This window comes from Artemia sp. Qi Xiang Cuo, chromosome 12 (assembly GCF_049724085.1).
Source record: "Artemia sp. Qi Xiang Cuo chromosome 12, ASM4972408v1, whole genome shotgun sequence".
Taxonomy (NCBI): domain Eukaryota; kingdom Metazoa; phylum Arthropoda; class Branchiopoda; order Anostraca; family Artemiidae; genus Artemia; species Artemia sp. Qi Xiang Cuo.
The window spans coordinates 36,415,221-36,434,587 of NC_142805.1; the positions used below are offsets into that span (position 1 = coordinate 36,415,221).

At 36.8% G+C, this 19,367-nt stretch overlaps 1 long non-coding RNA gene across 1 annotated transcript; it reads right to left on the reverse strand.

Moving 5' to 3' along the window:
* Window positions 1–14,786: 14,786 nt before the first annotated feature.
* Window positions 14,787–16,394, reverse strand: LOC148946070 (uncharacterized). Its single transcript, XR_016142501.1, has 2 exons — window positions 16,179–16,394; window positions 14,787–15,031 (listed from the first exon to the last, which is right to left on the reverse strand). It is a non-coding gene; the product is annotated as an uncharacterized LOC148946070 (long non-coding RNA).
* Window positions 16,395–19,367: the final 2,973 nt, after the last annotated feature.

Consider the following 19,367-nt stretch of genomic DNA (forward strand, 5'->3'; position numbering starts at 1 on the left):
TACTGAAATATTCCAACTCTTACATTTCAACGAAAAAGATCCAAAAGGAACTTTGAAACGTCAAGAGAATGTAACAGTGAGATGGTAAACCACGGCAAAACACTACTGAAATAATCCAACTCTTGCATTTCAATGAAAAAGATCCAAAATAAACTTTGAAACGTCAAGAGAATGTAACAGTGAAATGGTAAACCCCGACAAAACACTACTGAAATAATCCAACTCTTGCATTTCAACGAAAAAGATCCAAAATGAACTTTGAAACGTCAAGAGAATGTTACAGTGACATGGTAAACCATGAGAAAGCTCTACTAAAATATTCCAACTCTTGCATTTCAACGAAAAAGACCAAAAATGAAGTTTGAAACATCAAGAGAATGTATCAGTGACATGGCAAATCACGACGAAACACTACTGAAATAATTCAACTCTTGAACTCTGAACTTTGAAACATAAAGAGAATGTAACAGTGTCATGTATACCACAACAAAACACTACTGAAATAATCCAACTCATTCATTTCAATGAAAAAGATCCAAAATGAACTTTGAAACATAAAGAGAATGTAACAGTGACAAAGTAAACCATTTCAAAAAAAATCAACTTTGAAACATAAAGAGAATGTAACAGTGTCATGTATACCACAACAAAACACTACTGAAATAATCCAACTCATACATTTCAACGAATTAGATCCAAAATGAACTTTGAAACATCAAGAGAATGTAACAGTGATATGGTAAACCACAACATAACACCACTGAAATAATCCAACTCTTGCATTTCAACGAAAAACATCCAAATGAACTTTGAAACATCAAGAGAATGTAACAGTGACATGGTAAACCACGACAAAACAAAACTGAAATAATCCAACTCTTGCATGTCAATGAAAAAGGTTCAAAATGAACTTTGAAACATCAAGAGAATGTAACAGTGACAACGTAAACCATGAGAAAACACTACTGAAATATTCCAACTCTTGCATTTCAAAAAAAAATGAACTTTGAAACATAAAGAGAATGTAACAGTGTCATGTATACCACAACAAAACACTACTGAAATAATCCAACTCATTCATTTCAATGAAAAATATCCAAAATGAACTTTGAAACATAAAGAGAATGTAACAGTGACAAAGTAAACCATGAGAAAACACTACTGAAATAATTCAACTCTTGCATTTCAACGAAAAAGATCCAAAATGAACTTTGAAACATCAAGAGAATGTAACAGTGAAAAGGTAAACCATGACAAAAAACTACTGTAATATTCCAACTCTTGCATTTCAACGAAAAATATCCAAAATGAACTTTGAAACGTCAAGAGAATGTAACAGTGACAAGGTAAACCATGAGAAAACACTACTGAAATAATTCAACTCTTGCATTTCAACGAAAAAGGACCAAAATGAACTTTGAAACATCAAGAGAATGTAACAGTGACATGGTAAAGCACGACAAAACACTACTGAAATAATCCAACTCGTGCATTTCAACGAAAAAGATCCAAAATGAACTTTGAAACGTCAAGAGAATGTAACAGTGACAAGGTAAACCATGAGAAAACACTACTGAAATATTCCAACTCTTGCATTTCAAAGAAAAATTCCAAAATGAACTTTGAAACATCAAGAGAATGTAACAGTGACATGTAAACCACGACAAAACACTACTAAAATAATCCAGCTCTTGCATTTCAACGAAAAAGATCCAAAATGAACTTTGAAACATCAAGAGAATGTAACAGTGATATGGTAAACCAGGACAAAACACTACTGAAATAATCCAGCTTTTGCATTTCAACGAAAAAGATCCAAAATGAACTTTGAAACATCAATAGAATGTAACAGTGAGATGGTAAACCACGAGCAAACACTACTGACATATTCCAACTCTTTCATTTCAACAAAAAGATCTAAAATGAACTTTGAAACGTCAAGAGAATGTATCAGTGACATGGTGAACCACGACTAAACAATACTGAAATAATCCAACTCTTGCATTTCAATGAAAAAGATCCCAAATGAACTTTGAAATATCAAGAGAATGTAAGAGTGACAAGGTAAACCATGAGAAAACACTACTGAAATAATTCAACTCTTGCATTTCAACGAAAAAGATCAAAAATGAACTTTGAAACGTCAAGAGAATGTAACAGTGACATGGTAAACCACGACAAAACACTACTGAAATAATCCAACTCTTGCATTTAAATGAAAAAGATCCAAAATGAACTTTGAAACATCATTAGAATATAACAGCGACAAGGTAAACCATGGGAAAACACTACTGAAATAATCCAACTCTTGCATTTCAATGAAAAAGATCCAAAATGAACTTTGAAACATCAAGAGAATGGAACAGTGAAATGGTAAACCACGACGAAACACTACTGAAATAATCCAACTCTTGCATTTCAACGAAAAAGATCCAAAATTAACTTTGAAACATCAAGAGAATGTAACAGTGACAAGGTAAACCATGAGAAAACACTAATGAAATATTCCAACTCTTGCATTAAAAAAAAATGAACTTTGAAACATAAAGAGAATGTAACAGTGTCATGTATACCACAATAAAACACTACTGAAATAATCGAACTCATGCATTTCAACGAATTAGATCCAAAATGAACTATGAAACATCAAGAGAATGTAACAGTGACATGGTAAACCACAACATAACACCACTGAAATAATCCAATTCTTGCATTTCAACGAAAAAGATCCAAAAGAACATTGAAACTTCAAGAGAATGTAACAGTGACATGGTAAACCACGAGAAAACACTACTGAAATATTCCAACTGTTGCATTTCAACGAAAAAGATCCAAAATGAACTTTGAAACATGAAGAGAATGTTACATTGACAAGGTAAACCATGAGAAAACACTACTAAAATAATCTAACACTTGCATTTTAACGAAAAATATCCAAAATGAACTTTGAAAAGTCAAGAGAATGTAACAATGACATGGTAAACCACAAGAAACCACTACTTAAATATTCCAAATGTTGCATTTCAACTAAAAAAAAAATCCTAAATGAACTTTAAAGCGTAAAGAGAATGTCACAGTGGCAAGGTACGCCACGACGAAACGATACTCAAATAATCTAACTCTTAAATTTTAACGGAACGAATCTATAATGAACTTTGAATCGTCAAGACAACGTCAAAGTGACAAGGTAAACCACGACAAAACACTACTGAAATATTCCAACTCTTACATTTCAACGAAAAAAATCCAAAAGGAACTTTGAAACGTCAAGAGAATGTAACAGTGAGATGGTAAACCACGGCAAAAAACTACTGAAATAATCCAACTCTTTCATTTCAATGAAAAAGATCCAAAATAAACTTTGAAACGTCGAGAGAATGTAACAGTGACATGCTAAACCCCGACAAAACACTACTGAAATAATCAAACTCTTGCATTTCAATGAAAAGGATCCAAAATGAACTTTGAAACATCAAGAGAATGTAACAGTGACATGGCAAATCACGACGAAACACTACTGAAATAATTCAACTCTAGCATTTCAATGAAAAAAATCCAAAATGAACTTTGAAACATCAAGAGAATGTAATAGTGACAAGGTAAACCACGACAAAACTCTACTGAAATAATTCAACTATTGCATTTCAACGAAAAAGATCCAAAATGAACTTTGAAACATCAAGAGAATGTAACAGTGAAATGGCAAATCACGACGAAACACTACTGAAATAATCCAGCTCCTGCATTTCAAAGAAAAAGATCCAAAATGAACTTTTAAACATAAAGAGAATGTAACAGTGACAAGGTAAACCATGAGAAAACACTACTGAAATAATTCAACTCTTTTATTTCAACGAAAAACATCCAAAATGAACTTTGAAACGTCAAGAGAATGTAAAAGTGACATGGTAAATCACGACGAAACACTACTGAAATAATCCAACTCTTGCATTTCAATGAAAAAGACCCAAAATGAACTTTGAAACATCAAGAGAATATAACAGTGACAATGTAAACCATGAGAAAAAACTACTGAAATAATCCAACTCTTGCATTTTCAACGAAAAAGCTCCCAAATGAACTTTGAAACATCAATAGAATGTAACAGTGACATGGTAAACCACGACTAAACACTACTGAAAAAATCCAACTCTTGCATTTCAACAAAAAAGATCCAAAATGAACTTTGAAACATCAAAAGAACGTAACAGTGACAAGGTAAACCATAATAAAACGCTACTGAAATATTCCAACGCTTGCATTTAAACGAGAAACATCCAGACTGAACTTTGAAGCGTCAAGAGAATGTAACAGTTACTAGATAAACTATAACAAAACGCTACTGAAATAATCCAACTCATGCAATTCTACTAAAAAGATCCAAAATGAACTTTGAAACAACAAGAGAATCTAACAGTGAAATGGTAAACCACGACAAAACACTACTGAAATAATCCAACTCTTGCATTACAATGAAAAAGATCCATAATGAACTTTGAAAGATCAAGAGAATGTAACAGTGGCAAGGTAAACCATGAGAAAACACTACTGAAATATTCCAACTCTTGCATTTCAACGAAAGAGATCCAAATGAACTTTGAAACATCTTCAGAATGTAACAGTGACAAGGTAAACCACGTGAAAACACTACTGAAATATTCCAACTCTTACATTTCAAGGAAATAAAAATCTAAAAGAACTTTGAAACATCAAGAGAATGTACCAGAGACAAGGTAAACCACGACAAAACACTACTGAAATATTCTAACTCTTACATTTTAACGTAAAAAAAATCCAAAATGAACTTTGAAACATCAAGAGAATGTAACCGTGACAAGGTAAACCACGACAAAACACTATTGAAACATTCCAACTCTTACATTTCAACGAAAGAAATCTAAAATGAACTTTGAAACATCAAGAGAATGTAACAGTGACAAGGTAAACAGTGACGAGATGTAAAAAAAAGTTGATAAAAATACTATGTTAAAAAAAGCTAAAAAAAAATTCAAAAAATGGGGGGAGGGGAGGGGGAGGAGGAGAGGAGGGGAGAGGAGGAGAGGAGGGGAGAGGAGGAGGGGAGGGGAAAGGAGGAGGGGAGGGGAGAGGTAGGAGAGGAGAGGTGGGGAGGGGAAGTGATTGGAGGAAGGGGAGGCTATTTTGGGCCCGAGGGGCCCACTCTAACAGTATAGTTCCTGTATTGTAGAGAGCGAATTGCCAGCACTTTTGCTCTTGGCACTAGACAACTGTCTACACAGTTACTATTGCACTCATGTCGAAATTATTTTTTACAAAGTGTGTAGGCACCCCTTTGCGCGCCTGTTTTACATCCTTGCCGTGTGTTTCCATACAGTTAACTTTGGGACCGGGGAACACCCCATTAGATATTAAATCACTCCCCATCTCTGACTTTAACATTAATAGTTGATTGGGGGCCTGGCCTTTCACCAACACGGGGTAGATGCTCTCATTCCAGTTCGTGAAATCCATCCTTGGGCCAATGCGCACCCCATTTTCCAAATCATTCAATAAATCCCCGGTTTTAACTTTTAACAACAGAAAATCTGTGTCCCCATAGGAAACTTGAACCTCCCCCTCCCTTGGCAGTTGCACCTTACACACATTGTAAAAGAACGACAACATGAGTTTCTTGGAAATTTCAAGTACTGAACTCCCCCTCGCAATATTCTTATTCAGGAAAACATTGATCTTTTTTCTGTGTAGCAGAGTCATATTCGGGTCTATGCTCGTGAATGTTGTAAAGTTGGGGTCGGCGATAATTCGTGCAAATTCTTTGGGGCAAGTTACAACGTAAAAAGGTGATCTGTTTCGCACGCTTTCACACATTTTCCCAAAAGCTGAATTTAAAACAACTTTATACATTTCCTTTTGAACTTTACTTTTTGTCTGTGAGCGTTTACTGAAAAAGGTGTCAATAAACTTTTTCAAGTAGGGCTTCTGATCAAATCGCAGGGCCATTTATAATTGCCACACGGTAAACTATAGTGAGACATCGCCAAGGGGTACAATGATCTCATGTCAGGAAAAATAGCATTGGATTTAACACCATCAACAGAGTTCTGCCCAATTGAATCCATTAATAGGATGCGATCCCCGTGAAAAACATACCCCCCTTATAGAAATTTCAACAAAAAAGGTGCTGATCCACATGAGTGATCAGATCTATTTCCTCCCTACTAATTCTTAAAATTAAGTCCATGATAAGTTGTAGTGTTGAAAAATAATAGTCAATGCCTAGCCCGGATTCTGAATAAATCTGGTCTATATTTTTGGAGACAATGTCCAAAAGAGTTAGTACATAACCGGCCAAGTATATTCTACAATAATCCCAACTATTTTTACAACCTAACCTAACCCATTACCTTTTGGCAAATTCGTAGTCCTAGACAGTGCATTCACTACCTGTAAGCGAATTACAGAAGGCTTGAATTGAAGGAATATTTTGCTCACTTAACCGTGTACTAGACCTGTATTAATCGTACGCATAATTGACTACACAGTTCAGCGAGTCATTCACTTCACTGTCTGGAATTCGTTGTTTGAGCATAGAGAAAATATCGAAATGGTCACTTTTCTGCGCTTGAATTAGTTGACTCAGAGCCTTGGGGAAAATACTATATGAATCTAAAAAACGGATTTTATTCCAGCACTTATGCTCATTATCCACTGCCTGCCATTTGAATTATAAAAGCAATAGCTTCTCAGCAGATTTGGGGATAATAGTATAGGTAAATGAGTTATTTACCCATGGACTATCTGTCCTTCCTCCCTCCCTGTGCATACGTGGCAAAGCCAGTAAAATAAAGTTCAAATCATAATTTGAATTGTGAATGAAAACCGATATAAAAAACTGCTGGCTTACATTCACATTGCACGATTGGTGTCTTGACTTACTTGACTTAAGGCTCCTGCCGAGGGTTCGGCGTAGAGAACGACGAGACTAGGCGCCTCCAGGTTGACCTATCGCTTGCCAGGATCGCAGCTTCTTCAACCGGGATGTGGGCTTGGGTGAGGAATTCATTGGCTTTGTCTTTCCACCTAGTGGGTGGGCGGCCTCCGGGTCGTTTCTATCCGTGTAGGGTGGGGTCGAAGTCAAAAACGACCCGTGCTGGGGCGTCGCGTGGCATTCAAAGGAGGTGGCTGTACCACCAAACAGTGCGCTGGGCGAGCTGCGTCGAAAAAGGAGTTTTAGCCGTACGTGATAGGAGAGTCTGGTTGCTAACAAAGTCAGTCCAGTGAAGTCTTTCGATTCTTCGGAAATGTTTCGTCTGAGCGACATCGACGGCGCTGAGGATAGATTCGGCAGATGGCCATTTCTCCGCTCCATACAGCAAGACAGTACTGACTGACGCATTGTAGATGCGCATTTTGGTAAAGCGGCTTATGTTTGGCTTCCGCCAGATGCTGCTAAGCCTCCCAACAAGTGCTGAAGCGTTGGAAATTCGAGATTTAAGCTCTTTTGTGATCAAGCCATCATTCGACAGAATAGATCCCAGGTAAGTGAAGTCTTCAACCACATCTACTCGGTTGCTTCCGATGTTTACTTCCTTTACAGTAGAACGGGACGGGGGGGGCTCAAGGAGCATAACTTTGGTTTTCTGCCAGTTGATCTTCAGTTCAACTTTCGAGGCTTCTTCTGAAAGCACCTGGAGAGCTTTGGTCATCTTTTCGACGGTGCTCGCAACTAGCGAGCAACTCTGCGCAACTATGTCGTCGGTGAAGTCAGCATCAGAGAGTACCCGGTCTCCAAACTGAAGACCGAACTGAAGGCGATTCGTCGTGCTGGCCATAAAATGGTCTATGATGCAGTTGAAGAACTCGGGAGCGGCAGTGCAACCTTGTCGGACGCCAGTCTTCACCGAGAATGTGAAACTGCGTCTTTTATTGACTTACACACAGCTCTCCGTATCGTCATACAGCTTTTCAAAAAGTGAGCAATATTTATTGGGTAGACCCGTAGTTCTTAGTATCAGCCAAAGTGAACGGCGATCAACAGAATCGAAGGCAGCCTTAAAGTCCATGAACGCGATGTACACTTTTTGGTGGAACTCTCGCGTCTTCTCGATCAACTGGCGCATAGTAAACATTTGCTCCGTCGTCGACCTGCCGGGCATGAATCCGGCTTGCTGGACTCTTCTCTTTCTATGCAAAAAGGTGGAACACATGTCCAGGAGTGACATGGCGAAGAGTTTACCAGGAACGGAGAGAAGGGTGATCCCACAATAGTTGGAGCAGATTTGACGGCTGCCCTTACGTTTCCAGAGCGACAATATGATGCCAGAATGCCAGTCATTCGGTATGCTTTCCGTCATCCATACAGCTGAGAAGATTCACCACAGAAGCTGAGAAGCTGAGAAGAAGCCACACCACAAAAATTACTATCCCCTGAAGATATTTCCTGCCACAAGTGATAATGGTCCCTGACTTTCCCCGTCCCTCCCCTAGTCTTTTTCCCCCTAGCCCCTTTCCCGTTTGAGAAATACCCACTATCTAATGATACTATCAGCAGAGGATGGCCAGGCGATCCTCTGCTGATAGTATCATTGGATAGTGTGTGTTTCTCAAACGGGAAATAGCCCCATTTGCAGTAACAATTAATTAAGTCAATGCTTTGATCATGAAATCACTCTCATCCAACGTCTCGACTATTTCAAGAAATTGAATAGTGTAAATTATATCTCGTTGGGGCATGGACAAAAGAAACTGCGATAGTTGGATGTTATTCTATACGATTTGGAAATTGTGAATCATTCACATCCATAAACTTGGCTTCACAGTCGAAACTTATTTTATCGCTTTGCATAAGCGTATTCTGGAAATTTTTAAATCGTAAAATTGCTCGGTCACTTGAAACTGTTTCAACTGATTGGTAGCCGTGTCTTTTGTAATGTTTCATGTGATTTTGTAACTTTAATTCACTATGAAATCTAGACAGGCACATTGGGCAATAATAACATGCCCCCATCATCTTTACCCCCTCCCAGAACTCTACTAATATCCTTAATGGGATTGAAATGGCCAATTGGGTTCACTAGGCGGTGTGTACAACAACCAAACCCAGTGTTTTACCGATTCAATAGATGGTGCTCTTACAGGGAATATCACACCCTTTTTATGAGAACGCACACCCTCTTCAAATTCCGTTTCGTACTTTAGCACAGTAACGCCGATATTTAAATGGGCGTTGGCCCGTTCAAAAATATCTATCGCCCTGAGTGCTGCAGGAAATTTGTCTGCTAGACAAGAGAAATCTACTGGGGGAAAATCAGACCCTTCTTTCCGATGCACGGCCCAGTTGTCCAAATTTCTCACTTTAGCATCACCTTTCAGAGGTTTGAAGGTTAAAAAGCCGATATGAGAAAAGCGTACATAAAACATTTTTGGCCTGTTTTAAAACAGATTCGTTGGACACCCTTGCATCCTTCTAAATCGGAACTATATTTTAAAACTATAGCCCTCTCCTCATGTCCCCCTCTTAAAATAAAATCTTTTTTAAATTTACATATATTTACACTTAAATTTTCAACAAATAAAACTACGGAACCCCTCCCTTCTCATTATGATTTTCCAAATGAGTGACAACATTGTCGACCCATTGCATAAATACACTCTCGTTATTTTCCAAATGAGGATACACCACCAGCATTTCGGTGTGTACATAGTGGTCATACACCTCTCCATGACCCTCATTAAAAAAAATATTTTTAAAACAATTGAGGCTTTAATTCTGTCCCGACCCCCCACAGCTAAATCCGGTTTTCTAAAAGTGCACAAATTTTCTTTACATATTCATGAATAATATAAATGGGTGTATTAAATGGATCGCCAAATTTTGCAGTGAAAACGTCTATTGTATTCAGAATTGAATTTGTTTGCTGAAATTCCGGTAGCGACGAGAATTGTGTATCATTACCCCCTCCACGGTTATATCATCATCATCCAAACCCTCCCCCCTTGTATATCATCATCACTACCTAAACCCTCTCCACCTTGTATATCATCACTAACTAGACCCTCTCCCCTCCCTTGTATGTCACTACCTAAACCGCCTCCCAACTTTGTTCCACAATAGGGCTGGTGTGTGTACTAAAATCCCCCAGTTTGCTTAACATAGCCTCTTTGTTAGGGCTATGTAAATCCATCCAAGCCATTTCATTTTCATGATCGATTAAATTTGATTGAACAGGGACAATAGTCATTAAATCTGAGGGGGAAGGATTCTCATTTAACCCACGAGTAAAATTATCTAAAATGTGAATAGTATTCGGGCTTAACCAAGGTAAATAACCCTCTGAAGTAACAGCACTGCCTTGTTCAACTGTACTAGCGTCACCATCTAAATAATTACTATTAACATTGAAATAATGTCCCAATAAACTATCTGTCCACTCCGAGTCATAGATATTAATGTTAGCAGGTATATCATCTAAATTAATACTACCTTCATAACACTCCCACCCTTGAATATCACGAAACTTCATTGGCGCTTCAATTTGGGTCATTTCATCAATGTGACTTGTGTCTTCAGATGGGGGAGATGGTAGTGCGTATGGTACCAATGTAACCTATTAAGAAACAGCTACTTAATTTCAACGTGTATAAAACACCCTATTTTTTTAAGAAAGTCGAAAATAGGATTAATAGCGACTATATTTTCTAATCGTTTGAAACATGTGCTTAAAAAATACACACTTAGTAGTAGTAGTAGTAGTTGTAGCAGAATCAGTAGTAATGCCGCTACCTGTGTGCGCATAGTGCCATTTGGCTAGTTTTTCAGCTTTGTAATCGCGTATATTTCAAAAACGGACATGAGGTACTTATTTCTATACCTATAACAATAGTGAAACTACTTTTTCAGTTTAAAAATTGAATTTTAATACACATAAATTTGTAATATTCATTATACTTTCTTAGTTCTCTTAGCGGGACTTTTACTACTGCGCTGGTCATACCAAAATAATGAATATCCCACCATAGTTTCATCTTAACCATGCAACGTGCTTAATAGCAGCACTATTTAGCATTATAATAGCCATAAATGTGCTATAAAGGCAGCTAATGCGCCACTTACACACACACGCACACAATAAAATAGTGAAGATCATAACATGTAACATAGTTAATAGCAGCACAGTTTAACATATAATAGTCTTAAACTTGCAATGCTCATAGTTTTCTTAGCGAATTATCTAGTAGAAAGAAAAATAATAAAAGCAGCTTTGCGCTGTCTATAATGAAAATGACATTCTAGTTTCATCTTAATTTACTGAAAATGGAAAACAAATATCATATGAAAATATTTATCATAAGCACCACCATTTACCATCTCACAATTCATAGGATTTACTGTAGAAAATTTGACTGGAATAAAAAAAAATCTTTTTTCTGAGAAACCTTTCCTATTTCCCATCTCACAATTCATAGGATTTACTGTAGAAAATATGACGGGAATAAGCAGTATCTTTTTCAGCGAAACCTCTGCTATTCTAATTCATAAGGATTTTGCAAAGCCCCCTCCCAGAAAGTTCCCATTTCTCTTAAATATTTCCTTATGACATCCTCCCATCCCAACCGGGGACGATCTTTTTTTCGTTTGACCCTAGACGGTTGGATGACAAGGACAATCTTTGGCAATCTGACATCCTTCATCCACAGAACGTACACTAGCCATCTCCACCTTTCCCTCATTATGGTCCTAGAAAGCGGTTTTGAAACCTATTTTTGTAAAGCCTTCTATTTGAGTATTTAAATAAATAAAATTGAAAAAGTAAAATTCTTTTTTATGTAATAAATAAAATTTAAATAGTGTAAGTTTTATTTTTATTTCGATGCTGTAATAACTAGAAAAGAGAATATTTGTAATATAATTTGCTTTCAGTGAAGATTCAATGATACCGTAGGCTTAACACTTTTTCCAATTACGGAAGGTGGTGAATTTGTCGTGAAAGTTTTTGGGAAGAAAACAAGATTAAATAAATATTTGATATATAATGATATCAGCTGCTGAAAAACACAAACTTTCAAAATTTTATTTTACTGTAATGTAATTTTTCTTTTCAATGGTATAATAAGTATGTAAGAAAAATATTTGTAATGTAATTAATTCTCAGTAAAGCGCCAATTGCGCACTAGGTTTTGGATTTTTACAGAGAGGGGAGGAGACAGTACCCTTAATTTTATGTGTGGAATATTTTTTTCAAACTTGATTCACATATTTAATTAAAGCATTATTCGTTTTAAGATTCACATATGTACGCTTCTCCTCCGTCCCAATCTATTCAAAGCCTCACCCTTTACCCCCTACCAGAAAGCTCCCCTTTCTCTTAAATATTGCCTTATGAATCCTCCCATTCCAACTGGGGACAACCTGTTTTTTGTTTGACTCTAGACGGTTGGCCGACAAGGATAATCTTTGGAAATCTGACATCCTTTGTCTGCAGAACGTACCCTAGCCATCTCAACCTTTCTCTCATTATGGTTCTAGAAAGTGGTATTTTGAACCCCAATTTTTATAAAACCTACTGTTTGAGATACTGACAGTCCGTTAGGAGCTCAAAACAATCCGTTGGCAGTTTCCTGAGAAATATCTCGCAAATCTTTATCCATTTTTTTTTAACGTACGCGCTTCAAAACCTTACTTGACCACTATCATCAATGTAGCTTCCAATATTAGAATCTTGGTTCGCACACTTATCTTCCTATCCTTTCAGACCTTTTTTTTCAACTGTGAAGAAAAACTCACTGGACCTTGGCTATTCTACTTCTAAGTTCTTCACTGCACCTACCGTCTTTACTAATAACGCAACTCAGATAAGTGAAGCTTTCCGAGGCCTATCAAAATGAATTATATAAATGGTGATAGAACGCAACTCTGCTTAGCCCAAAATTCGTACTTATTCATTATTCTGAAAACAACTTAGTTGGTTCAATTTATAGATATGGAGTTGAAACAATTGAGACGCTTGGGAGATAGATAGCATATATATCCTCCTGACTACCGGCATAGATATAGGTATTGAAGACGCGTGATTTTTACACCACATGTGTTAAAAAAATCGCTGATTTCAAAAATGAACTTAAAAATTTTTTCACTCCCCTCCCCTCTCCAAAATCTGTTGTCCACCCCCGTGGACATCGGTTCCCAACGGAGTAAATCAGAGAGATAAGTCGACTATATAACACTTTTATTTTCATCGAGAAAAAGAAACAGGAAATTTATTTTCCATGGTTGTTTACTGGTGAAAAAAGTAAAGCAGTTTCTGTCACCAACAAGACATAGAAACACTTTGCATTCAGCACACAACTACCTTGTCTTCATTGAGCAACCAGGAAGGCGGCACCTTTTCGCGTCCTTTAGGTCGTGGTATTCGGGTAAGTGAATGGCCCCTCTAACTCTCTCAGGCGGCAATGGTCGGCGCTTTTTGAAATCACCAGCCGACGCTACTTCACAATCGTCATTTTCCTCGACATACTGCTCCGGTTTCGGCCGACAGAGAAGGTGCTCTGCAACGTGAAAACGATATAAGATGAGCTTGTTCAAGCTTGGCCTGCTATTTTCTTCATGAGCCTGCATCTCGACGAAAGCATTTGAGCATGCAGCATCAATAAAATGATGAAGTAATCTTGCGGTCCATTTACTAGTTATGGAAGTGAATCGGTAATAACTGATCATACAGTCAGCCATGTGCGCTTCGCCGATGTACCTATTGTAGTCGGCTACAGACCTTGGGCACGAGATTGTGATCTGCTGCCCCTGACTTTTGTCCCATCTTTCCGCTGTTGTCTCTTCTTCTACTGCCCTGCAATTCGAGCCTAGTGTCACAATTCTTGTATCAAACCATTCCGTGATGGCTAGCTTGCGATCTTCTCGCACAAACGCAACGCTCGACCCTCTCCCGTTCTTCTTCATTTCTTTCTCTGGCTTCAGAGGTATGGTCTCTTGCAGATCTTTTTCGCATGACTGTGCCAGTTGTATTTATCTGCATTTCGCACAGAAGGTCGAGTAGTTTTGTTGAGTTGAAAAATCGATCAAAGTAGGGGCTAGATCCGGGTGGGAGAGTTTGAGATAGCCTGAGTACGATTCCAGCTGCAAGGCCATGGCATCGCATATTTTCAGGAAGCGTAGTAGCACCCTGATAAATCTCGAAGTCAAGTATGAGGCCTTTCGGATTAGCCAAGACAAAGTTTTTGAGGCCGACGGGATTTGGCTTATTGGGTACATACTGCCTCAACGACGTTTTGCCATAAAATGGGATCATCTGCTCATCAATTGAACAATTTTTGTCCCTCGGGAAAGAAAGGCAAACGGTACGGAAAAGGTCGATAATTGACTGAACTCTCCACAACTGATTGTTCTTCTTAATGTCGTCGGAAATTTCTTCATCTACAACAAATTTCAGATTGCTTCTTAGAGTGAAGAAACGGTTTTTCCCAATATTTTCTGCTATCTGGTTTACACGGTACTGCGCCTTCCAGTACATTTCGATTTGAGGATATTTGAGATTGCCAATTAATATTAAAGCTCCCAAAAATGTCTTAAGTTCGTCAGCAGTGACATTCAAGTTCTTGTGGAATTTTTTTTTATAGGTGTAGTTTGTGGCATGTGCCGTCTCATCGAAAAAAGACTGGGGGAAGTACTGTGTGAAAAACTCTTCCGGTTTCCAATCAGAATGATCAGTAAAGATAACTTCATCTCTTACTGGACCCAAGTGAATCTCAAATCTCATGCTTTCCCTCCATTTCATCAATTTTGGTCGTTTCATAGGTCACTGTGATATTCGAGCCCGCTCGGCTAGAGGTATGTCATCTTCAAAATCAGACTCCAGTTCAGATACTTCCTCGTCGATGATACTTTCGTCGCCTGGAAGGAAGGCGCTGTTCGGATCTTCATCTTCACTTGTATCTTCAAGTTCTATATCGTGGGGCTCAAAGAGGTCATCATCACTTTCATCTGCAGAAAGGTCCTCAAAATCACTAGCGTCGATGATTGCCAGGGCATCAGACACGGTAACTACAAGAGAAAACATGGTTTTCAACTTTTGAAGGTGACCATAAGTGAAGGTTAAGAAAAGACATTAAAATAGGAAGTTCTTCTGTTCTGAGAGATAAGAGATAAGAGATATTTATTTAAAAAAAATCGCTATCACAAGCCCACAAAGGGCCGAATTCGGAGTTTGGAGTCAACAACAAATAAATGGTTACCCTGCAAATGCAAAGAACAACAACGAAATAGAGAAAACCATAATGAACATCATTTAAAAGTCAATAATTAAAACTTTAAAAAGTCAATTAAAAAATTAAAAAAAAAAACAAAAATTGGTCTAAACTTACTTAGAGCGAGACATAAATGCATTAAAAACTGGTCAAACTAAACTTAGCACAAAAAATCAATGCATTTAAATTAAAAGGGATACTAAGAAAGTGTCAGCAATTAAACTACAGTAAATCAATAAAAGAGTTAAAGACAATAAAAGCTGGTCAAGAAAGGGGGGCGAGCAAAAGAGCGCAAGAACCTGGGCAGTACCATCAGCTAATAAACAACAAAAGAGGGCAAAAAAGAAACTATTGAGGCATTTTATTCATTTTCTCTGTAATGAAGGGGATAAAAGTTCTTTCGCATCTGGAATTAACGCAGCGAATGGGGGACAAAGCAGGGATGGGCTCAGAAACAGCTCGAGGCGGCTGTATTCTGGATGGGGAGTGACGTTTGGGGAAAATACTTGCCGTCCGAGGGTTTGTTATGGCATTTTTTGCAAAACGGAGGCACAACGAAACCCTCCTTTGCTCCAGGGTTTTCAGACTAGCTTTTTTTAGGAGCAGAGAGTAAGGCACCTTGCCTTCTTTGAAAATTATTCGCAAGGCCCTTTTTTGAATTGATTCGATTTTTTCCGATTCTTCGCGACTCTTATCTTTCTTCCGATTCTTTGCGACTTCCGATTCTTCCGATTCTGTCGACTCTTATCTTTCTAACTTCAAAATGCTTGATTGAGAACCGATGTCCACGGGGGTGGAAATTGAACTATAGTCCCAAACTAGTAGATGTTGTAATGGATATAGGTGAAAAAATCTCTCCCAAAAAGAAGTTTTAACCCTTCTAAGGAAGCTTATTTTTTCCAGGCTCCACCTTTCATTCCAAGACCAATTAGGAATTTTCTTACCTCTTGTCCTCCTGCTCTTCTTCGATTTTGAACTTTCCTCCATTTCTTTAGTGCAAAAACCACTCTTCCACTACCAATAACAAGCTGAAAAAAATCACAGATGGCAAGCCAGGTACGCTGGTTCCAACTGTAGTGCGTAGATGACGTTCCAACCAATAACTATCGCGCTAAAAAAAATTAACTGTATGTCCACCCAGAGGGACAAGGGTAGTCAGGAGGATATATAATTTCTGCTGTATATTTGCACGTTAAAGGGGGTTGTGGGTTAAGTTCAACAATCAATTCTATTCCCGCCCCCTCCCTTTCCTACAGAAAATAAATTGTATGTATTAGTAACTAGTCACATATTCTCAAACCTTTCTTGATCTGTTTTTTTCCCAGGGTTTCAAATTTTTATTTTATAACTAAGATTTGCAACTAATTTTAAAGCTTTAAAAGTTGTTTACAAATGAATAGTTTTCTTCACATACACTATATGCTTCCATCGTGCTATTAATACCCGAACGGGTTGGATTAGCAACCTTGCCTAAAGTGTATTTCGTAAAAGGTATGCTTTGCCAAATTGACCTCGTTTGAACATTTTATTCTGTCTGTTGAAGGAAAAACATGAAATTAAGTCTAAATAAACTATATTATAAAAAGCGAAACTATATAAAAAATAAAAGTAAATCTTTTTTTAACGAGGAATATGAGAAATGATTTGTATCTCAATCAGGGACATTTTTTTAGATAACTCACTCATAAGATAAGTAAGTATATTTAGATAGATAATGGAACTACTATAATTATATTTTATTTATATATGATTACCCCCCTCCACATCCCTGTCAATCAACAAAGGGTTAGCGTCCCTGAAATATGAGTGGCTACTTAACTTTCGGTAAATTAAATGTAAATAATAGTACCAGTATGATCATTTTTATTTTATATATAATCAAAACTTTGCCTCCCTCTCAATCAATAATTGATTACTGGCCTCCTACCCCTCTGAATTGGGTGATAGTGAATCTAAATTTAATAATATTATGACTAGCTTAGGCAAAGAGAGTCACTGGTGACTGGTAAACGTCTTTGAGCATAATATAGTCTTTGTGCGGGGGGGGGGGGTAACCTGACTGTTTAGGTCATGGAAAGTTGTAAATAGCAACATTCTAAATAACGATATTTGACAAGGGAAGGAGGGGGGGGGGTGTTTTGTCCTGGGACATGTTTTGTAATCTTAAAGTCTATACCTATTGATTATAATAACTAAGTAATTTGTAAATGTGTTTCCATAAAACATATGTGTGATAAAAGTTATCTTTCCGACCCTATTAATTAACATAATGCAAAAAATAAAACATTACTCACCTCTTTTTTAGAATCGCAACACTTTCCTTTTCTCAGACATTTTATTTACTTAGTTTATTAAATCTACACTATTCAAAGTGATTCTGCCAATAGCTCTCACTTTATACAGAGTATTTTAAAAGGCTATGGGGTTTTTCTCCTATTTGACCTCCAATTCTAAAATCAATAATAACAATAAGGGTTGTCCCCAAGTCATGTTGACAAATCAGTTAAGTAATTATATTTTTCCCCAAGGTCTTCCCATGTTGAGAAACTAGTTAGGTTTTCCCAAAATCTTAAACTGTCCACAAACATGTTATATAACTACTGTTTTTCCCAAGGTCTCCCCTCTAAATACATTTCTGGGTTTTCCCCCCTGATCAAGAACTTGAGACTCAGGGACTATGTACTCTCTACCAAAGGCATATAGCGGCAAGGTAAATATAACCTCGCTCCCTACTAATATTGGGGATCTGGTACCTTAATGATAATCTAGCCCTTTTTTATTTAATTAGAGGAGGATGATGTTTCTTGGAGTGAATATGAACAGAAGACATGGGAGCCTTGACAATGACCTTATCATGGAAATAGTTTGTGTTACTTCTAACAGAAAACTTGGTAGCGTTAAGAGAAAATTGTTACTTCTAAGAGAAATTTGTTATCTTTGAGGATAACTTGTTGGTATTAGATTTTGTTTACTATTAACAAAAAGCTGTTACCTCCATGAGAAATTTGATCGTATTAAATAAAAATTTGTTAGTATTAAGGAAAAAAGTTGTTACTTCAAAGAGAAAATTTACTAGTGTTAAGAAAAAATTGTCACCTCTAACAGAAAACTTGGTAGCAATAACAGAAAATTGTTACTTCTAAGAGGAATTTCTTATCTTTGACGGAAAACTAGGTGGTATTAGAAAAAATTTGTTACTATTAATAAAAAGTGGTTACCACCATGAGAAATTGGATCATATTAAGTTAAAATTTATTCGTATTAAGGAAAAAAGTTGTTACTTCGAAGAGAAAATTTGTTAGTGTTGAGAAAAAGTTGCTAGTTCTAACAGAAAACTTGTCAGCATAGCCAGAAAATTGTTACTTCTAAGAGAAATTTGTTAAACTTGCTGCTATTACAAAAAAAACTGTTACTATTAAGAAAAGCTGTTACCCCCATGAGCTGCTTTTCAGCAGCTGATATCATTATATATCAAATATTTAGTTTAATCTTATTTTCTTCCCAAAACCATTCACAGCAAATTTAGTTTTACTATAAGCAAGAAAATAGTAAATGTCTCCTTCCGTAATTGTAAAAATGTAAAGCCTACCGCGTCATTGGCGAATTATATTACAAATATTCTCTTTTCCAGTTATTACAGCATTGAAATGAAAATAAAAATTACACTATTCAAATTTTGTTTATTACAAAAAAAGAATTTTACTTTTTCAATTTTATCTATTTAAATATAAATAAACTTTTAGCCTCCTTATAGCATATTAAATGTGTTCAATAGGTTGTAGCAATTAGATGTTTTTCCTTGTTCTATAAAATATTGCATTCATATCCCTACTGAAATAGTGATTTTAGCTTATTTTGGCACTGCAGGCGTGGGCGGTTCTAACAGATGACAAGCTGAACATGATTCATCTTCCATAATTTTCTTACTTCTGTTCTGAATTTTTCCATTTTTTTCTGTTTCATAGAAGTAAAACAAAATTCTCTCAAATTCTAAATTTTTCAATAGTAGAGAAAAAAAGGGTTCTCTCCAATTCTTAATTTTTCCACAGAAGAGGAAAAATCTCAACTTCTGTTCTGAATTGAATAAATGTAAATATAAAATAAAAATTTGTCATTTCTTCCATAGTTTTCTT